The following is a 23,838-nucleotide window of genomic DNA, read 5'->3' on the forward strand; positions in this document are numbered from 1 at the left end:
TAAAGGGATCAATTCAACAGGAAGAGCTAACTATCCTAAATATATATGCACCCAATACAGGAGCACCCAGATTCATAAAGCAAGTCCTTAGAGACTTACAAAGAGACTTAGACTCCCATACAATAATAATGGGAGACTTCAACACTCCACTGTCAACATTAGACAGATCAACGAGACAGAAAGTTAACAAGGATGTCCAGGAATTGAACTCATCTCTGCAGCAAGCAGACCTAATAGACATCTATAGAACTCTCCACCCCAAATCAACAGAATATACATTCTTCTCAGCACCACATCGTACTTACTCCAAAATTGCCCATATAATTGGAAGTAAAGCACTCCTCAGCAAATGTACAAGAACAGAAATTATAACAAACTGTCTCTCAGACCACAGTGCAATCAAACTAGAACTCAGGACTAAGAAACTCAATCAAAACCGCTCAACTACATGGAAACTGAACAACCTGCTCCTGAATGACTACTGGGTACATAATGAAATGAAGGCAGAAATAAAGATGTTCTTTGAAACCAATGAGAACAAAGATACAACATACCAGAATCTCTGGGACACATTTAAAGCAGTGTGCAGAGGGAAATTTATAGCACTAAATGCCCACAAGAGAAAGCAGGAAAGATCAAAAATTGACACTCTAACATCGCAATTAAAAGAACTAGAGAAGCAAGAGCAAACACATTCCAAAGCTAGCAGAAGGCAAGAAATAACTAAGATCAGAGCAGAACTGAAGGAGATAGAGACACAAAAAACCCTCCAAAAAATCAATGAATCCAGGAGTTGGTTTTTTGAAAAGATCAACAAAATTGACAGACCACTAGCAAGACTAATAAAGAAGAAAAGAGAGAAGAATCAAATCGACGCAATTAAAAATGATAAAGGGGATATCACCACCGACCCCACAGAAATACAAACGACCATCAGAGAATACTATAAACACCTCTACGCAAATAAACTGGAAAACCTAGAAGAAATGGATAATTTCCTGGACACTTACACTCTTCCAAGACTAAACCAGGAAGAAGTTGAATCCCTGAATAGACCAATAGCAGGCTCTGAAATTGAGGCAACAATTAATAGCCTACCAACCAAAAAAAGTCCAGGACCAGATGGATTCACAGCTGAATTCTACCAGAGGTACAAGGAGGAGTTGGTACCATTCCTTCTGAAACTATTCCAATCAATAGAAAAAGAGGGAATCCTCCCTAACTCATTTTATGAGGCCAACATCATCCTGATACCAAAGCCTGGCAGAGATACAACAAAAAAAGAGAATTTTAGACCAATATCCCTGATGAACATCGATGCAAAAATCCTCAATAAAATACTGGCAAACCGGATTCAACAACACATCAAAAAGCTTATCCACCATGATCAAGTGGGCTTCATCCCTGGGATGCAAGGCTGGTTCAACATTCGCAAATCAATAAACATAATCCAGCATATAAACAGAACCAAAGACAAGAACCACATGGTTATCTCAATAGATGCAGAAAAGGCTTTTGACAAAATTCAACAGCCCTTCATGCTAAAAACGCTCAATAAATTCGGTATTGATGGAACGTACCTCAAAATAATAAGAGCTATTTATGACAAACCCACAGCCAATATCATACTGAATGGGGAAAAACTGGAAAAATTCCCTTTGAAAACTGGCACAAGACAGGGATGCCCTCTCTCACCACTCCTATTCAACATAGTGTTGGAAGTTCTGGCTAGGGCAATCAGGCAAGAGAAAGAAATCAAGGGTATTCAGTTAGGAAAAGAAGAAGTCAAATTGTCCCTGTTTGCAGATGACATGATTGTATATTTAGAAAACCCCATTGTCTCAGCCCAAAATCTCCTTAAGCTGATAAGCAACTTCAGCAAAGTCTCAGGATACAAAATTAATGTGCAAAAATCACAAGCATTCTTATACACCAATAACAGACAAACACAGAGCCAAATCATGAATGAACTTCCATTCACAATTGCTTCAAAGAGAATCAAATACCTAGGAATCCAACTTACAAGGGATGTAAAGGACCTCTTCAAGGAGAACTACAAACCACTGCTCACTGAAATAAAAGAGGACACAAACAAATGGAAGAACATACCATGCTCATGGATAGGAAGAATCAATATCGTGAAAATGGCCATACTGCCCAAGGTAATTTATAGATTCAATGCCATCCCCATCAAGCTACCAATGAGTTTCTTCACAGAATTGGAAAAAACTGCTTTAAAGTTCATATGGAACCAAAAAAGAGCCCGCATCTCCAAGACAATCCTAAGTCAAAAGAACAAAGCTGGAGGCATCAGGCTACCTGACTTCAAACTATACTACAAGGCTACAGTAACCAAAACAGCATGGTACTGGTACCAAAACAGAGATATAGACCAATGGAACAGAACAGAGTCCTCAGAAATAATACCACACATCTACAGCCATCTGATCTTTGACAAACCTGAGAGAAACAAGAAATGGGGAAAGGATTCCCTATTTAATAAATGGTGCTGGGAAAATTGGCTAGCCATAAGTAGAAAGCTGAAACTGGATCCTTTCCTTACTCCTTATACGAAAATTAATTCAAGATGGATTAGAGACTTAAATGTTAGACCTAATACCATAAAAATCCTAGAGGAAAACCTAGGTAGTACCATTCAGGACATAGGCATGGGCAAAGACTTCATGTCTAAAACACCAAAAGCAACGGCAGCAAAAGCTAAAATTGACAAATGGGATCTAATTAAACTAAAGAGCTTCTGCACAGCAAAAGAAACTACCATCAGAGTGAACAGGCAACCTACAGAATGGGAGAAAATTTTTGCAATCTACTCATCTGACAAAGGGCTAATATCCAGAACCTACAAAGAACTCCAACAAATTTACAAGAAAAAAACAAACAACCCCATCAAAAAGTGGGCAAAGGATATGAACAGACATTTCTCAAAAGAGGACATTCATACAGCCAACAGACATATGAAAAAATGCTCATCATCACTGGCCATCAGAGAAATGCAAATCAAAACCACAATGAGATACCATCTCACACCAGTTAGAATGGCGATCATTAAAAAGTCAGGAAACAACAGGTGCTGGAGAGGATGTGGAGAAATAGGAACACTTTTACACTGTTGGTGGGATTGTAAACTAGTTCAACCATTATGGAAAACAGTATGGCGATTCCTCAAGGATCTAGAACTAGATGTACCATATGACCCAGCCATCCCATTACTGGGGATATACCCAAAGGATTATAAATTATGCTGCTATAAAGACACATGCACACGTATGTTTATTGCAGCACTATTCACAATAGCAAAGACTTGGAATCAACCCAAATGTCCATCAGTGACAGATTGGATTAAGAAAATGTGGCACATATACACCATGGAATACTATGCAGCCATAAAAAAGGATGAGTTTGCGTCCTTTGTAGGGACATGGATGCAGCTGGAAACCATCATTCTTAGCAAACTATCACAAGAACAGAAATCCAAACACCGCATGTTCTCACTCATAGGTGGGAACTGAACAACGAGATCACTTGGACTCAGGAAGGGGAACATCACACACCGGGGCCTATCATGGGGAGGGGGGAGGGGGGAGGGATTGCATTGGGAGTTATACCTGATGTAAATGACGAGTTGATGGGTGCAGCAGACTAACATGGCACAAGTATACATATGTAACAAACCTGCATGTTATGCACATGTACCCTACAACTTAAAGTATAATAATAATAAATAAATTAAAAAAAAAAAAAAAAGAATTTGGGGGTTACATAAACATTCAGACCATAACATACAACATTTAATGCAAAATACACCAGCTGAGTCCACTAATATGGCATTGACTGGTATGGAACCAACTCTTGAGTTTTTCATATGTTTCCAGTGATAATGTTAAGTGATAACTCAGTCTTGTCACATTTTTAAAAATTTCAATTCTTTTAAATACAATCTCTATTATCATTTTGCATGGTGTACTTTACATAGTTCTCACCCTAACAGCTTGATGAATATAACCATCGCCAAGTTAAGACAACACCCTGATTGCTTCTAAAAATAATCTCATTCCCCTTGCAGTCAATACACCTCATCAACCACCAAAGATAACCATTATTCTAATGTTTATCATATAAATTTAATCCACCTGTTCTTGAAATTGATATACATTGAATTATATAGTGTTTACTGTTTTATATCTGGTTTCTTAAACTCAATATAATGTTTTTGAGACTTATTCTCATAGTTGCATTTATCAGCAGTTTGTTCCTTTATATTACTAAGTAATATTTAATTTTTGGAATACATACAACAACTTTCTGTTGTTGACAGATATTTGATAGTTTCATGCTTTTAACTGTTTTGAATAAAACTTGTTACATAAGAACATTCTTGTACAAATATTCTTGTGGAAATAGGTGTCCATATCTTATAAGTTTTAGGTCATAGTGTAGAAGCATATTAAACTTTATGAGAAAATGCCAAATTATTTTTCTGTCTTCTTTCAACAGGTTTTTGGGGAACATATGGTGTTTGGTCACATGGATAAATTCTTTAGTAATGATATCTGAGATTTTGGTGCACCCATCACCAGAGCAGTGTACTCTGTATCCAATGTGTAGTCGTTTATTCCTCACCCTCTCCCACCCTTCCCCCTGAGTCCCCAGAGTCTCTTGTGTCATTCTTATGCCTTTGAATCCTCATAGCTTAGCTCCCACATATAAGTCAGAATGTACAATGTTTGGTTTTCCATTCCCAAGTTACTACACTTAGGATAACGATCTTCAGTGTGTATATATATATATATGGCATATATATCACATTTTCTTTATCCACTCATTGAATAATGAACATCTGGGCTGGTTCCATGTTTTTGCAATTGCAAATTGTGCTGCTATAAACATGCATGTGCAAGAATCTTTTTCATTTAATGATGACTTTTCCTTTAGGTAGTTACCCAGGAGTGGGATTGCTGGATCAAATGGTAGATTGACTTTTAGTTCTTTGAGGGATCTCCACACTGTCTTCCATAGTGGATGTACTAGTTTACATTTCTACCAACAGTGTAAAAGTGTTCCCTTTTTACCAAATCCATGCCAACATCTAATTATGGCCATTCTTGCAAAAGTAAGGTGATATCGCATTGTGGTTTTGATTTGCATTCCCCTGGTAATTGGTAATGTTGAGCATTTTCTCATATATTTGTTGGCTGTTTGTGTATCTTCTTTTGGGAATTGTCTATTCATGTCCTTATCCCACTTTTTGATGGGATCATTTTTTGTTTGTTTGCTTGTTTTGTTTTTGCTAATTTGCTTGAGTTTCTTGTAGATTCTGGATATTAGCCTTTGTCAGATGTATAGATTGCAAAGACTTTCTTCCACTCTGTGGGTTGTCTGTTTACTCTTCTGATTATTGCTTTTGCTATGCAGCAGTTTTTTTAAATTAAATCTCATCTATTTACCTTTGTTTTTCTTGCATTTGGTTTGGGGTTCTTGGTCATGAAGTCTTTGCCTAAGCCAATGTCTAGAAGGATTTTTCCAATGTTATATTCTAGAATTTTTATGGTTTCAGGTCTTAGATTTAAGTCTTTCATCCACCTTAAGTTGATTTTTGTATAAGGTGAGAGATAGAAATCCAGTTTCATTCTTCTACATGTGGCTTGCCAATTATCCCAGCACCATTTGTTGAATAGGGTGTCCTTTCCCCACTTTATGTTTTTGTTTGCTTTGTCAAAGATCAGTTGAGTGTAAGTATTTGGCTTTATTCCTGGGTTCTTTATTTTCTTTCATTGGTCTGTGTGCCTGTTTTTATGCTACTACCATGCTTTTTTGGTGACTATGGCCTTATAGTATAGTTTGAATTTGGGTACCGTAATGCCTCCAGATTTGTTCTTTTTACTTAGTCTTGCTTTGGCTATGTGGGCTCTCTGTGGGTTCTATATGAATTTTAGGATTTTTTTTTCTAGTTCTGTGAAGAATGATGGTGGTATTTTGATGGGAATTGCATTGAATTTGTAGATGGCTTTTGGCAATATTGATTCAATGACAGTATTGATTCTACCCATCCATGAACATGGGATGTATTCCCATTTGTTTGTGTCATACAAAATTTCTTTCAGCAGTGTTTTGTAGTTTTCCTTGTAGAGGTCTTTCACTTCCTTGGTCAAGTATATTCCCAAATATTTTATTTTATTTTGCAGTTATTTGAAAAAGAGTTGAGTTCTTGATTTGATTCTCAGCATGGTCACTGTTGGTGTATAGCAGTGCTATTGACTTGTGTACATTAGTTTTGTATCCTGAAACTTTGCTGAATTCATTTGCCAGTTCTAGGAGCTTTGTGGATGAGTTTTTAGGCTGTTCCAGGTATACAATCATGTCATCAGCAAACGGGACCATTTGACTTCCTCTTTACCAATTTGGATGCCTCTTCTTTCTTTCTCTTGTCTGATTACCCTGGCTAGGACTTCCAGTACTATATTGAATAGAAGTGGTGAAAGTGGGCATCCTTATCTTGTTCCAGTACTCAGGGGGAATGCTTTCAACTTTTCCCTGTTTAGGAAAATTTTATTCCACTGTGGTCTGAGAGAGTGCTTGTTATAATTTATATTTTCTTAAATTTATTGAGACTTGTTTTTTGACCTATCATGTGGTCTGTCTGGGGGAATTTTCCATATGCTGATGAATAGAATATATATTCTGAAGTTGTTGGGTAGAACGTTCTGTAAATATCTGTTAAGTCCATTTGTTCTAGGGTATAGTTTAATTCCATTATTTCTTTGTTGACTTTCTCTCTTGATGACCTGTCTAGTGCTGTCAGTGGAGTACTGAAGTTCCCCACTATTATTGTGGTGCCCTCTATCTCATTTCTTAGGTCTGGTAGTAATTGCTTTGTAAATTTGTGAGCTCCAGTGTGAGGTGCATATATATTTAAGACTGTGATATTTTCCTGTTGAACTAGTCCTTTTATCATTACATAATGTCCCTCCTTGTGTTTTTTAACTACTGTTGTTTTAAAGTTTGTTTTGTGTAGAATAAGAATAGCTACTCTTGCTCACGTTTGGTGCCCTTTGCATGAAATATTTTTCCCACTCCTTTAACTTAAGTTTATGTGAGTCCTTATGTGTTAGGTGAGTGTCTTGAAGAAAGTGGATACTTGGTTGGGAAATTCTTATTTATTCTGACATTCTGTATCTTTTAAGTGGAGGATTTAGGCTATTCAATGTTAGTATTGAGATGTGAGGCACTCTTCTCTTCGTTCTGCTATTTGTTGCCTAAATACCTTGTTTTTTTTTTTTTTTCCATTGTGTTTTTGTTTTATAGGTCCTGTGAGATTTATGTGTTAAGGAGATTTTATATTGGTGTATTTCAAGGATTTGTTTCGAGAGTTAGAGCTCCTTTTAGCAGTTCTTATAGTGCTGACTTGGTAGTGCCAAATTCTCTCAACATTTGTTTGTCCGAAAAAGATTTTATCTCTTCTTCATTTGTGAAGCTTAGTTTTACTGGATACAAAATCCTTGACTGATAATCATTTTATTTTAGAAGGCTAAACATAGGAACCCCAATCCCTGCTAGCTTATAGGGTTTCTGCTGTGAAATCTGCTGGTAATCTAACAGGCTATCCTTTATAGGTTACTTGATGCTTTTTCCTCACAGCTCTTAAGTTTCTTTCTTTTGTCTTGACTTTAGACAACCTGATGATGATGTGCCTAGGCAATGATCTTTTTGTGATGTATTTACAAGGTGTTTTTTAAGCTTTTTGTATTTGGATGTCTAGATCCCTAGCAAGGCTGGGAAAGTGATCGATTATTCCCTCAAATATGTTTTCCAAACTTTCAGATTACTCTTTTTCCTTGGGAATACAAATTACTGTTAGATTTGGTCATTTAACATAATCCCAAACTTCTTGGAGGCTTTGTTCAAAATTTTTTTTTTTTTTTTTTTTTTTTGAGACAGAGTTTCGCTCTTTGGCCCAGGCTAGAGTACAGTGGCCTGATCTTGGCTCACTGCAACCTCTGACTTCTGGTTTCAAGTGATTCTCCTGCCTCAGCCTCCTGAGTAGCTGGAATTACATGCTAATTTTTGTATTTTTAGTAGAGACAGGGTTTCACCATGTTGGCCAGACTGGTCTCGAACTCCTGAGTTCATGATCCACCCACCTGGGCCTCCCAAAGTGCTGGGATTACGGCATGAGCCACTGCGCCTGGCCCCTGTTCATTTTTTAAATTCTTTTTTCTTTGTCTTTGTCAGATTGGGTTAATTTGAAAGCCTTGTCTTTGAGCACTGAAGTTTTTTTCTTCTACTTGTTTGATTCTATTGCTGAGACTTTTCAGTGCATTTGTAACTGCCCAATGGGTTCACCTTGCCCTCTCCCTAGACAGAACCAATTTATCAAGACAAGGGAACTGCCATGGAGAAAGAGTAATTCATGCTGTGTGGGAGACCAGAGTCTTCTTATTACTCAGATCAGTCTCCCGGAACACTGGGGATCGGTGTTTTTAAAGACAGTTTGGTGCGTAGGGTCTTGGGAGGTGAGGAGTGCTGATTGGTCAGATTGTAGATGGAATCATGGGGGGTCTTCTGTTCCTGGGTGGGATGGCAGAACTGGTTGAGCCAGATGACCAGTCTGTGTGGTGTCAGCTGATCCACTGAGCGCAGGGTCTGGAAAATATCTCAAGCACTGATTTTAGGTTTTACAATAGTGAAGTTATCCCCAGGAGCAATCTGGAAAGGTTCAGACTATTGGAGCCAAAGGCTGCAAGACCCCTAAATTGTAATTTCTAAACTTGTAGCTAATTTGTTATTCCTGCAAAGTCAGACTGGTCCCCAGGCAAGAAGGGGGTCTTTTCAGGAAAGGGCTATGATCAATTTTGTTTCAGAGTCAAACTGTGAACTGAATTCCTTCCCAAAGTTAGTTCGGCCTATGCCCAGGAATAAATAAGGACAGCTTAAAGGTTAAAAGCAAGATGGAGTGGGTTAGGTCTGATTTCTTTCATTGTCATAATTTCCTCGGTTATAATTTTGCAAAGGCAGTTTCACATTTTGCAATTCTCTAAGTGTGTCCTTCATTTCCAGAAGTAGTGATTGTTTTTTATCTATGCTATCTATTTCACCGGAGATCTTCCCCTTCATATCTTGTATCATATTTTTTATTTCTTTAAGTTAGACTTCACATTTCTCTGGTGCCTCCTTCACTGGCTTAATGGTTGGCCTTTTGAATTCTTTTCCTGGCAATTCTGAGTTTTGATCTTGGTTTGGATCTGTTGCTGGTGAGCTAGTGTGATCTTCTGGGGACGTTAAAGCACCTTGTTTTGTCATAATACCACAATTGTTTTTCTGGTCCCTTCTCATTTGGGTAGACTATGCCAGAAGGAAGATATGCGACTCAAAGGATGCTGTTCAGATTCTTTTTTCCAATGGGGTGCTCCATTGATGTGGTACTCTCCCCTTTTCCCTAGGGATAGGGCTTCCTGAGAGCTGAAATGCAGTGATTATTATTCCTCTCCTGGATTTAGTCACTTAGCAGAGCTGCCAGGCTCCTGGCTGGTGCTGGGGAGTGTCTGCAGAGTCCTGTAATGTGATTTCTCTTCAGGTCTCTCAGCCGTGGATACTAGCACCTGCTCTGGTGGAGGTAGCAGGCGAGTGAAGTGGACTCTGTGAGGGTGCTTAGTTGTACTTTTCTTAAGTGTGTTGGTTTTGTGTTGGTTGGCTTCCAGGCAGGAGGTGGAGCTTTTAGAAGCACATCAGCTGCAGTAGTATAGGGAGGATCAGGCAGTGGACAGGGCCATAGAGCACCTAAGAGATTATGTCCTTTGTTTTTGGCTACCAGGGCTGGTAGAGAAAGACCATCAGGTGGGGGCAGGGTTATACCTGTTTGAACTCAGACTCTCCTTGGGTGAGGCTTGCTGCAGCTGCTGTGGGGATGGGACTAGGGTTCCCAGGCCAATGGATTTATGTTTCCAGAGGGATTATGACCACCTCTTTTGCATCACACAGGTTGCCAAGGAAGTGGGGGAAAGCCAGGAGCCACAGGCCTCACCCAGCTCCTATGCAGCCCACAGCCTGAAAGGCTGGTCTCACTCCCACCATTTCCCCCACAACAGCACCAAGTTTATTTCCAGGCAGACTTTGAGCTCTGCCGAGAACTTGTCTCAGGCTACAAGCCTCCCAGCTGAGAAAGCAAGCTGACTCACAGTTCCTTAGCTGTCCCACAGAGCCTGCAGCAGCAATCCACCTCCTTCAAAGGGTCTGTGGATTCTCTCAGCTTTCCTGGTACGTTCCTATGGTAGTTCTTGGAGCGAAAGTTCATTTCTCCACATGCTGCTCCGTCCGTCCTAGTGGGAGCTGCAAGTTAGTCCTGCCTCCTAGACACCTCCTAGCCCAAATTATTTTTCAAGATGGTTGTACCATTTGCATTCCAACCAGCAAAATATGAGAGTTCCAGTTGTTCTACATCCTCGCTAAAACTTGATGTTGTCATTTTAAAAAATGTTAGCCAATCTTGCACATAGAAACTGATATGTCATATGTTTTTAATTTGTATTTACCTTAGGATTAATAATATAAAGCTTGTAATTATGTTCTTATTGACTACCTTTATCATCTTTTGAGAAAAGTCTGTTCAAGTCTTTCAAATATTGTTTTATTACTACTTTGGAGAAGTTGTCTATATATTCTGGATATGAGTTGTTTTGTCATATACAAGTGTATCTTTTGCAGCTTAGTTGTTTGCATTTTCAGTTTTGTAACAGTATTTTTAAATACAAAAACCTTTAATTTGAGAAAGTCCATTATACCATTTGTTTCTCTTAAGCTTAAAGCCTAGTGGGTCACTGGATATCTTTCCTATGCCAAGGTTGTCAAAATAATTACTATATTTTTTTCCTAAATGTTTGATGCTTTTAGCATTTATATTTATGGTCTATAGTCTATCTTGAGTTAATGTTCATATATATTATATATATGGGGTAGACATCAAAGTTTATTTTTGTCTATGTGAATAGCCAGTTCTCCCAAGACCACTTATTGAAAAGATTACCCTTTCAGTATTGAAATACCATGGTACTCTTCCAAATAGCATTTTTGTATCTATTTTGGGGCTGTCTACTCTGTTTCATAGATCACTATGTAGTGATATTTATGCTAATACCATAGGTCCTGGATTTCTGCATCTTTTCAATGAGTCTTCAAATAAGGTATAATAAGTCTTCCAACTCTGTTCTTTCCCAAAATTATTTTGGCTATTCTAGGCCATTTGCATTGCATATGAATTTTGAGATCAGTGTTTCAATTTTGATTGGAATGCTATTGAATCTATAGACCAATTTGAGGAGAACTGATATCTTAACAGTTTTGAGTTTCCCAATCTTTTGTATAGCATATCTCTACATTTTATAAACATATTCTTTGTGTTATATAGAATTTTTTTTCTCATTTAAAACTGACAACTAAAGCTTGTGTATATTTATGGTATACAACATGATGATTTGATATATGTATACATTTTGAAATGGTTAAATCAATCTATTTAACATATGCATCACTTCACAGTTATTTTGTTGTGGTGAGAAAACTGAAAATCTACTCTTTTAGCAAGTTTCAAGTATACAGTGTATTATTATCATCTATAGTCATCATAAGGTAGATCTTTTAAGCTTATTTCTACTGTCTAACTGAAACGTTGTGCCTTTTATCAACTTATGCCTAATTTCCCTACCCCTAGCCTCTGGTAACTACTATTCTACTCTTTGATTCTCTGAATTCAGTTTTTTTATTCCATACATAAGTCTCACCATGTGATATTTGTCAGTCTGTGCCTGGCTTATTTCACTTATCCTAATGTCCTCTAGGTTAATTTATGTTGTTGTAATCGATGGCATTTTTGCCAACATATAGATTTCATATTCTTTGGATACATAAAAAGTGGTAGTAATGCTGAATTATATAGTAGTTTCATTTTTAATTTTTTGACAAACCCTCATGCAGTTTTCTTTATTGGTATGACTTTACTCATGTACATTCTCACTTACCTACAATGTACAAGGGTTACTTTTTCTCCAAATCTTCACCAATCCTAATCTTTTGTTTGATAATAGACATTTTTACTGGTGTGATGTAATAGCTCATTGTGGTTTTAATTTGCATTTCTCCAATGATTTGTGATGTTGATCACTTTTTCATATACCTATTGGCCATTGGTATGTCTTCTTTTGATGTCTATTCAAGTCCTTTGCTCATTTAAAAAAAAAATCAGTTGTTTTCTTACTATTGAATTAAAATCCTTATACAACATACTTTAGATATTGATCCCTTATCAGATGTGTGGTTTGCAGGTATTTTCTCTCCCTACATTTTCTGATTAGTTTTATATGAGGAGTTTAGTAAGGGGAAAGGAGGCTGGATAGAAAAGGGGGAAGAATTATGAATGGTTGGAAATGTGTAAAGTGGGAAGGAAGAGAAACGAGGTGGGTAAGGATCTTCTTAAAATCCTGGCATTTTTAGATTATAGCTAAGTATATAGAGGGAAAATGTACAAAGAAATAGGAAAAGGATGTTTGCTTCATTCTGGGCAGGAGCCGCAGCTGAAGGCACCACTCTGTTTGTTGGAATACATTTTGGGATCTTGATAACAAACTGATGTGACAACAAAGAGAAACCTCTGAGTTTCTGACATTGTGGAACAAGAAAACAACACCCTGAAAACACTATTGAGTTGGGACATTGGGGCAGAGGAAAAGAGTGAAAGAGACAGAGAGAATAGGAGGTGGAGAAGATTTCGTTCTTGAGGTGACAATGAAACATCCAGTTGTAGATGATTATGTAAAGTGGAACCAAAATGCAAGCTTTCAAATCAGAAGAATAAGTTTGTGAATTGCGTGGGAGCAACTCATGTAAAAAGTCATAGACATTGGAGTCAGGTAGACCCAGTTTAAAACCCCATCCCTGTCATTTTTTAAGTGCATGATACTAAGCATGCTTCTTAATTTTTAAAAATACTATAATAAGCTATAAAATGGGTGCATTGTGCATCATGGTGATGTTGTAAAGGTTAACTACATCTATTATGGCACCTGGAAATAATAGTTTAGTCTGTTTCTCTTCTAGAAGATCAAAGTTTTGGTCAGACTGAATTGTGTTGCTTTAAAACTTCAGAAGCCATTTGGCATTTTGTCCCAGAACCACATATTCTCTCATCTTCAAAATAAAATAGGAAGCAGAGTTAACACTGTTGAGTCACTGTATCAGTCAGGGTTCTGGCAGAAAATAGAGACTTTAATGAAGGAACAGTTACAGAAGTATAAGCTGGGGTAAAGGACAAACAGCAGATGTTGAGTCACCAGTGATGAACAACTCCAGAAACCCATTACCAACCCTGAGGCTGATGGGGTGGATGGAAGAAATAGTGTTCCTGTAGCCCAGTCGGAGCCAGATCCATGGGGAAGGGTTTGCCAGCAGATGCTGCTCGTAAAGAGACACATGTGCTAAAGCTGGGTAAGAGGCCAGGGGAAATAATCAAAACCTTTTCTCCTCCCAACTTCTGATCTTCTGGCAATATTTTTCTTTCACTGAAATAATTTGGAAGCCAGAGAGGAAGGAGTTCAGATGCTACAGATGGTCAGAATCAGCCCCTGGTGAGAAAAGAATGCATCCAAGGATGAAACAAATGTGCACATAACCAGTGCCTTCACTATGGCAAAATGTACCAAGGATGAGAGACTAGCTGCCAGTGAAGATCACTTATGCATCCCACAGTGACAGTCTCACTCTCACATTTGAGTGCTGTGAATACTGAGAAATTAGACTTGATGAGACTAACTTTATCCACCAACCCTAGGATGCCTTACCTTGGCTGTGAATTTGCATTTCTCTGATGATTCGTGATGCTGAGCATTTCTTTCCTATACCTATTGGCCATTTGTGTGTCTTCTTTTGAGAAAAAATTGCAAATGTAAAACATCTGCATCTCATCCAAGCCCATCTGCTGGAAACATGGGCCTAAATCCCTTAAGCTTGCCTCACCTGGATTTCTCACTATTGTCTCAAAATGAATGATGTAACTCCTGGTATCACTTTCAAAAGATTCCTCTTTACGCATGTCTGTATTCTCAGCAGACATGAAATCCTCTCTACACATCTTGCAGGGTCAGAAACCTGGAATGATTCCTGTCTCTTCTCTGAGCCAGAGTTTCCATCACCGGGTATTGAGACACATGTATTTGCTGTTGTCACTTCCTGACTACTCCCACTCATTCTTTAGTTCTGGCTTTGACATCACCTTCTCTAGGTGTGGATGACATGGCTCTTCATGGCTCTCCAGGTACCCTATACTTCCCTGCTTATCACTTATTACCCAGATTTGCTATTGTCTAATTTCATGTTGGTATCCACTCCCCAACTGATAAGCATTTAAGGAGTGAGACAGTGACTCTCCAGGACTTTGCCCAGTACATGATGCTTAGCCAGGACTTGGTAAACATTTATGGAACTAGTGGATGCAGGAGTATGTGAATGAATGAAAGTCATAATGTAACTGTGCTTGCTTGATGGAGGTGCACATGAACACATCTGTGTGGCATCTTTATGACCTTGTACTTGGTACAAATCTTTTGAGCCTCGTTTTTAAACTTAAGATAATCTGTGATCTTTAAGAGTCTGTTAAGTACTAAAATGAGACATCCATGTTTTACGAAAAATAACAAATATGGCCATACTTAATGATTTCTTTTGGGAAGAAAGGTGGTGATATGGTTTGGATCTGTGTCCCCACCCAAATCTCATGTTGAAATGTAATCCCCAATGTTGGAGGTGGGGCCTGGTGGGAAATGATTGGATCATGGGGGTGGATTTCCCCCATGGAACTATCCTCTCAATCGTGAGTGAGTGCTTGCAAGATTTAGTTTTTAGTTTTTTATTTTATTTGTTTATTCATTTTTTTAAGACTGAGTCTCGCTCTGTCACCCGGGCTGGAGTGCAGTGGTGCGATCTCGGCTCACTGCAAGCTCCACCTCCCAGGTTCACGCCATTCTCCTGCCTCAGCCTCCCGAGTAGCTGGGACTACAGGCGCCCACCACAACGCCTGGCTAATTTCTTTGTATTTTTAGTAGAGATGGGGTTTCACTGTTGTTAGCCAGGATGGTCTCAATCTCCTGACCTCATGATCCACCCGCCTCGGCCTCCCAAAGTCCTGGGATTACAAGCGTGAGCCACTGCGCTCAGCCAAGATTTAGTTTTTTTTAAAGTGTATAGCACCTTCCCTTTCTCTCTCTTGCCCCTGCTCTGGCCTGCTCCCACTTTTGCCATCTGATACTCCTTGCTCTCCTTCACCTTCTACCATGATTGTAAGTTTCCTGAGGCCTCCCCAGAAGCAGAAGCTGCTATGCTTCCTGTAAAGCCTGTAGAACATGAGCCAATGTAACCTTTTTTTAATATATAAATATTACTCAGTCTCAGGTATTTCTTTATAGCAATGTGAGAGAATGAGCTAATAAGGAATAGAATGTTTATTTTCAGAGAATATGGAGGTGGCATGTAAGTGTCACAGTTAATGTGTCACATAGTGCTTTTCCGTCCACCACTGAGGATTAGTTTCTGTGACAGTAAAGCACTTTTGGTCTCCATTTTACCTTTGAGTTTCCCAACACCAGTATTATTGAGTTTTGAAGAACACATATTATGATGCCTTATTAGGGATTTTAAAAAGTCTAATACTTCAGATCACTTTGATTTTTATAAACAATTATATTGTGTAGTACTAAAAGAAGAGAGCACAAGGAATATAGAGGGCCAAGGATCAGCATAGGCAGTCCACGGACGTAGCGGGTCTCTGTGGAGCTTAAAGTGAAGAGCAAGAGATGGCGTGGTTTAAAGTTAACAGCAGGGACCTGGAGCAATTAGACGTGGGTTCAAAGGTGTAAGAGACGCAGGCCTTTTTGCACTGTGTGATCTTGAGCAAACCCCTTAATTTCTCTTAACCTGTAGCTCTTCACCCGTAAAATGGAAATTATAATTCTCAAGAATAGTGTGAGTAATAAATGATGTATGAAATATAAAGGATCCAGTGCATAGTAAATACTCTCCAAATGGTAACTAGTGCTGTTATTACGGGCACAATATAGAATCACAGGTGATAAGAAATTATTATAAATTATTTAGTTAATCCTGATGAATTAAATGACATGTCCCTAATATCAGTTTTATTACTGTTAGGGTTTATGGGCTGATTTCTTCTAGTACTAATAGTGTTTTACATGCACTAACCATGAAGTCTGCAATAACATTTTTGAAAGCAGCATCTAATGAATTACCTCATTTTGTTCTCATTCTAGTGTACAAAGCAAACAAAATGTTCCAGAAGCCCTCATGTACCGAACCAATTACCTGGATAACTTTTTTGGGGGAGTATGTATTGGAACTAGATTTGGTTCCTTTCAAATGCTCAAAACACTTTTCTAATTTTCTGTTGACCTTAGAAAACAACTGCCAGTGACTTGATAAACTAATTAGTAAATTTGCATAGCTTCCTTGGATGGATACCCCTCCGATGTGGCAATCTGTATCTCTGAATATTTTCCAAGTATTCTACCTGTAGCATCAAGCTATTTCAACAGGCGTTAATTACTTTGCTGTCTTCCCAAAATCTTATTTTCTTTTGCTTAGGACAGATTTTGAAAAAAGGAGTTCCATATAAATTAATGAAATAGCAGCTAAGAAAAAAAAGTTATTTGCCTGTAATTAGTGAGAGTTTATTATGCAAGAGAAGTGTCACCAGCAATGGCAGGAGCCAATAAAAGCATGTCAGCAGATAAATAGTCCTCTCTTCCCCTGAAATCTGTTCAGACCATCCATCAATACACAGCACAGCGTTCCTATTCAGTCTAGCAGGTACCACATTACTTTACTTTGTTGGCCTGCTGTATGAATACAAGTTTGGACCTTTTCTGATGATAATAAATTTAATGTGGACAGAAACTGTATTTCATAATGTGAATGGAAAACTAAATCACAAACAAAATGAATATTGAGGGACTGCTCTGTGCTAAGTACTCCAAGGCATTCAGGATGAATAAGGTAGAATCCTTTCTTCAGGGAACTTACTTTCTAACTGCAAAAACAAAACAAAAAAACAAAAAAACAAAAAAATAAAAACCACACACATACAAAATATAATACAAAGAGTGAGGTAAAAAACATAAAAATAACTGAGATGTAGTTAGTATTTACAATGTGTCAGGCATTGTTTCAAGCAATCTACATGTCCTACCTCAGACAATCTTGTGACGATCCTTCGAGAAAAGCACTGTTTCTATCTTTATTTTACAAATGGGGAAACTGAGACAAAGAGCAGTTAAGTAACTTGCTCAAGGCTACTGGGCTATTAAGTGCTCAACTCAGGATTAAAATTCAGACAGACCCCAAACCCATGTTTTTATACAATATCGAAAAGTAGAGCCAAAATAGTGAATGAGAATTTCTTGAATACATTCCAGAGACTAGAGAAATTATTTTCAGATCTGTCTCAGAGTCCTTGCCTATAAAATGTGAATAACTATGATGCCTATTCATAAGGAAGTTATGAGATTAACCAAGATAATGCCTGCAAAGTACTTCACCTTGAGCTGAAGTTTAGACTCTAGCCATGTGGGATCCCCCAGTCACAGAGTGGGTATCAACTTCCCAGCACCAGTTGAGCAGGCCTAACCCACTGGGAGCACAGCACTCACTATCCGTTGGCACTGAATGTGCTAGAACCCCACTGGACATACATACACAGATTTCAGGGTTAGTGAAGGGAGTCCACACTGTACCAGGCTGGTGTCCAGGAGAGCACTCAACATATTAGCTATCATTGATGTGCCAACTCCAATCCACTATTTGAGATGGTTTATAGACACCAGAGTCCAAAATGCGGCTCTAAAGAGTGCTGGAAGCTTTTTTCACTTCTGAGCTGGAAGGTTTCAAGGAGAAACTTTAAAAGTGCCATTGAGATTTTTTTTAACAAATATAATTGCCCCAGACACGTATTTTCAAAAGAAAACAAAACAAATTTCATGAAGCTTTTTTAACAAAGCAGGATATAAATAAAAGTGAATAGATGAATTTATTTCTCCTTGGAGAATAATAATTACCCCTAGGTACAGGATGGAATTGCAGGAGACATGTTAAAAACATCAAACTTCTAAAATCACTGGCATCACTTTTCCTAAGTAGATCCTATTCCATTCAGTAGGACACTATTAAATTGTTAACCTAGGGGAAGTGTAATCAATACATCCTTAAATTATTATATCAGAGAGTCACAAACTCTAACACAAGGATTTAAAATAATCTTAAATTTTAGCAAGGAAATCAAGTTGAAGCTGTGAATGTATGACAGGAGTAATTATTTCAAGAACTCAAGAGAAAATTAAAATTCTCTGACATAAAAATCTAGAAGAGACCAGATGTTTAAGAAAATTTAAAAAAAAAATAAAGAAATAATGTCGTTCTAAATATTCTGCCAGCTGGTGTCCTACAATTACCCAAAAGTATAGCCCTTCCTCAAAAGGACTAGAAATGTGATAGTCTGTTCACACCATGATCCCTATATCTGTAATTTTCCTTTTAGTGGTATTTTTAGTTTCTCAGTATCAAACTAAAAGTGCAGAATCAGCTCTCAAATCTGTCAGTCTCCTTCACACAGCAACACAGTCACACACACACACACTTCTTTCAAAAGAGACAATTTATTAAGATTAAATTATATATATCAAAATGTTATGTAGTTTATCATCTAAAAGAATTGATACACTGGGTAATTTCAGAATCAATATTTTTAGCGATACTGTTAATGACTGAAATAGGCTAAATTATGACCCCCCCCAAAAAAATATATGTATATATGTCCATGTTCTAATCCCTGGAACCTGAGAAATATATTACCTTACATCTCAAAAGGAACAGTGCAGATGTTATTAAAATAAGTATCTTGAGATGGCATGATTATTCTGGAGTACTCAGATGGGTTCCTTATTACAGGGAGGCAGAAGGGTCAGAAAGGGAAGCAGAAGAAAAGAAAGCAATGTGATAATGCCAGCAGACGTCAGGGACAGAGAATTGCAAGGTGCTGTGATGCCCCCTTCTTTGAAGGAGGAAAGGGCCTTGAACAAGCAATGTAGGTGGTCTCCAGAAGCTGAAACAGGAAATAAAAGAGATTCTTCTCTAGTGCCTCTTGAAGGAACCAGCCCTGCTGACACCTTGGCATTAGCCCAGTGAAATGGATTTTGGACTTCTGATCTCTAGAACTGTAAGGTATAAATTTGTGATGTTTCAATCTACTGTTTCACAGTAATTTTTTACAACAGCTATAGGAAACTACTACAATTACTATTACCATTTTTTGTTTGTTTGTTTGTTTTTGTTTTTTTCCCCCAGAGCAGAGCGGAGGACAAGCTTATTGACACAAAGGGGTTTCAATCCATTGAACATACGCTTCTCCTTTGTTGGATCCTACTGAACTGCCAAATAAATACAATCTAAAAGTATGAGATGAAGTCCAGTTTATCATTTTATTTCTTTTATGGCTTATGTTTGTGGTGTCATATCAGGAACATGTTGCTTAACTCAAAGTCATAAAGATTTTCTTCTAAAAAATTTTGTATATTTCTCTACCATATTTAGGTCTACGATCCCCTTTGGGGTACTTTTTTTGTGCATGGTGTAAGGTAAGGGTCTACTTTAATCTTTTCATTTGTGAATACCTAATTATCCCAGCAGTATTTGCAGAAGAGATGATTTATTCCCTCAATGAATCCCTTTGGCACTTTTGCAAAAAACCAGTTGGCCATAAATATAAGGGCTTATTTCTGAATTTCTATTCTTTTCTGTCGATCTGTATGTCTACCCTTGTGCCAGCACTGTACTGTTTTAAATACTGTAGCTTAGAGTAAGTTTTGAAATTGGGAGGCGAAAGTCCTCTAACTTTATTCTTCTTTTAAAAAATTGTTTTATCTAATCTATTCTGAATCCTTTGCATCCTATATAAAATGTAGGATTTACTTCTTCATTTCTGTTGGCATTTTGACAGGCTCTGTGTTGAATCAGTTTAGGGAGAATTATCTCCTCTTTCTTAAAGCTGGCTTGCCCAAGCTTTAGATAGCTATACATGTACTTAGTCATCTGATTAATATGTGGCCCCTCTTGGGTCTTATTATTGGTAGGATAGAGATGTGAAATATTTTCCTGGAAGAAAGTTCTATCTTTCAATTACTGATTCAGCCTGCTTCAATCACGTACCTATTTGGCAGGAGTAGCTACCCATTTTGCCTTCTGCATTTCCAGCTGGTACCTTTCCCATGTCCACTCAGCGTTGTTCAATCTGCTATGGCTCCGTTCCCACTCAGCCATTCTCTGGTTTGGCCTCAGGCCCCATTCACTTTCAGACTCCCCACTCTGCTTTCCTCTCCCAACAGAATGGTGTGGTTCCAAGTCCTGTGACCCAGAATCTCTTTATTATAATGTGAGCATTTGTCTCTCCCTGGTCCTATTCAAAGGACAAATGGGGCAATTGTGAAACAGTGGATCAGATTTCAGATGTTATGAAGGCTTCAGTTCCTAACCATATCACATGCTAACTATGTAATCGTGGACTGGTTATTAACTCCCTACATCAGCCCTTCATCCCTAAAAGGTGATACTGATAATGTTCCCATCAACCTTAACTTCCCATCAACCTTTGCTTGCAGATCAAAGTAGATAACATATAAGAAGGTTCATTAAAAGCAGAAACATTACATTAGCATAAAATGCTATATTCATTAAGCATTTAAAACTTACATAAGTATTTTTCTCCTCAATTAGATTCTATGATATCAGCATATTTTTATGTTATTTAACATATTATAAAGTGCTTAGGATGCTCGTAAATAGCTTACTTAAAATAATAAAAATCTATGAAGCAGTTAGAAATAGTATTTGGACCTGGGACAGGATTATATAACTTGTGTGAGCACAGGCGTGTGTGTGAGTGTGAGTGGCAGTGAGAGAAATAAAGAGACTGAGACAGAGAGAGACAAACAGAGAGAGATTACTTTCGATTAACGTTGTAAGAGACTCCGGTATCCTGTGGTCCTATGGAGTGAACATCAGTAGAGTCTTGAGAATGACCATACAAAACTGAAGCTTGTTCGTGGAGAGAGCCACATATTGAAACTCACGTCAGTGGTGCGTAGTTAGACATGGTTATGTACCATCATCCCCATAAAAGAAGTACAGTTTTCATAGAAATAGAAAAGAGTAGATCTTTGCCTTCACTTCATAGTTCTTTAGAAACACAAAGGGTATAGAAAGAGACACGAAAGCTATAGCAAGACAACAGTTCTAACCAAAATCTCAGAACCCATGTCTACTTAGGTTTAACTCATTGCCATAATTAAGTCTTAATTTTTAAGATTTCATCAAAGATGACACCCAAGGGTAGCTGCATGCCACCATATGCAGTTAATTGTTCTGAAATTTCTCAGGCCTTTCCTTGTTCTGTCTTATTCTTTCCTCATATCCTGACAGATGTGTTCTCCAGAGTTCTGCATGTCAGGGCTCAGTTCCCACTTCTGCCTCCAAGATATTGTTTAGTAAGTGCTGCCTGACTCATCCTTCTGTGCTTTGACACCCCACATGCAGCTTGGTCTGCATTCAATTGACTCCTGGACAATCCTCTCTTCCTTATCTACACTAAATGCTTACGGTGTTGAGTTGACTCCTGGACAGTCCTCTCTTCCTAATCTCTTTTCTTCCAACAGAACTAAGTTTTCATTCATTCCTTCATCATATGCATGTCTACTTCATGCAACCATGGTGTAGGGGATTAAAACGATATTAACTAAATATATGACAATGTATTAATTAAAATCTATATAGCATAGTTTACCAACTGACATTCTGGCATTGTAAACTGTAAGCCACTGTTGTTCATCACTTTTGCTGGAATAAAGCAATCTCTTGCAGAGAAGAATTGTGATCTTAAATTTCAAAGAGCTCACTTGGTCTTGGCACTATGGTTGGGAGAAAGATAGACTACATGTTCCTTCTACTCAGCCTAACTCACATTCCAATAGCAGTTACTATGTAAGATTGTTATGGGGAATGAATCCATACATGCATGTAAAGTGCTTCAAACAGTTCCTACTGCGTGGTAAATGGTATATAAGGGATTGTTGCTATTATTACTCTTAAATAGGAAATTAGTTTGTGTGTTGCAGTATACATTCTTGTGCCTTCCTCATGTGATCAGTTACCTATTTAGATGGCAGTTTCTTTGAGAACAGATGCTTTGTTTTTTGAATGGAGTGTGTGTGTGTGTGTGTGTGTGTGTGTGTGTGTGTGTGTGTACTCATATCATACAGGACTGTTAAAAAAAAGAAAAAGGTAAAAGCCTACTCCTCCTCAATTAACCTTCTATACCATCTTGCCTCTCTGCATTGAAATAATACCAACTATCTTACAGTGTAGATGTAATGAAATCTGTAGGTACAAATTTAAATTCTTTCCACCAAACCGAGCCTGAAACATGGAAACTAAGGCTTCCAGCAAGCAGAGTAACCAAGAACATTGTAAGTACACATTTCTGTTGATCTTTGCAGGTACCTCACTTCTGATAGTCTTCTAAAAAGCTTTTCATAATCAAAGAAAAATGGGCTTACAGAAGATGGCCCTGTTTGCCCAGAATGCTCAGGGATCACATATTGAAAAACATTGGCTTGAGAGTTTGAGGAAGATAATTGCTATACCATGACTACCAGGTTTTTAGAATAACAACTTAACTAGAACTCTGTCTCAAACAGAATTATACTGAGTAGAATTGACACTGCCACCTTCACCCTCCCTGAAAATAAAAAGGCTAAGTAAAGGGTTTTCGTTCCCTAGATTCAGAAGTCCCTACTGCCCTATTCACAAGGAGTTCTCTCTGAAAAGCACAGAGATGCTGAAAGAAAAGCCAAGTTTTATTCCCACCTTGTCCATTACACTAAAGAGCAAAATCAGGTTGTTTTTTCTCCAGGTTGTAACAATGAAAGAGCAAGAGGTGAGAAGGTTCAGTTCTCTCCCTCACTTTACGAATTAGATCTTCCTTCATGGCATAACCTTGACATTGCCCTCAATTCTGAATTTCTTCCTTTTGAGCATGGAAATCATATAATTGACATTAACTAAAAGAAAACATGGTTTTAGCATATAAGTAACTCATATGGGAGACAATGTCCTTTGAAAATTCTTCTAGTCTTTTAATTTCATTTAAAGAACTCTAGTACATTAGTTTCAAACACAATATCTAGAACTGTTTCTCAGTTACTTGCTTAACAATAATTCTTTTAAAAATAAAAAAAAGATAAAACAATGATTTGTATGGGTGAAGGGAAAACCTTCCTTTATTCAATACTGAGAAATCCTATTTTATTTCAAGTATTTAAAAAATTAAATTGGTTACAAAGACCATTGAGATGTGGCCAAGAAACTAAACAGAAGTAATTTATAATTGAAGAATGAAACACTCTGAATATTAAATAATGAAGGGAGATGAAATCAGATGCAAAAAAATGCAAAATACTTAAAACCTTTCAATATGACAGTATGTCTTCCCCAGAGAGAAGTATGAATATTAAAGTTCGGCTGAATTTCTTTCTTCCAGTTTTTGATATAAAATAGAAAATTCTTTCAATTGACAGAAATAAAATCTGTATTTAGAGTCTGTCATGAAGAATATGTTAAATAGCTTAGGTTTTAAGGATAGGCTTTATCTGTTGACTCCTGGATTCATTCTCAGACTTCAATTTCTGTTCCATTTCCTGCAATGTCTCACCCTCGGCTCTC

At 37.7% G+C, this 23,838-nt stretch overlaps 1 long non-coding RNA gene across 1 annotated transcript; it reads left to right on the forward strand.

Moving 5' to 3' along the window:
- Positions 1-9,758: 9,758 nt before the first annotated feature.
- LOC110741686 lies at positions 9,759-19,520 on the forward strand. Its single transcript, XR_004178697.1, has 3 exons — positions 9,759-10,272; positions 16,326-16,398; positions 19,015-19,520. It is a non-coding gene; the product is annotated as an uncharacterized LOC110741686 (long non-coding RNA).
- Positions 19,521-23,838: the final 4,318 nt, after the last annotated feature.

Source organism: Papio anubis, chromosome 15, assembly GCF_008728515.1.
Source record: "Papio anubis isolate 15944 chromosome 15, Panubis1.0, whole genome shotgun sequence".
NCBI lineage: Eukaryota > Metazoa > Chordata > Mammalia > Primates > Cercopithecidae > Papio > Papio anubis.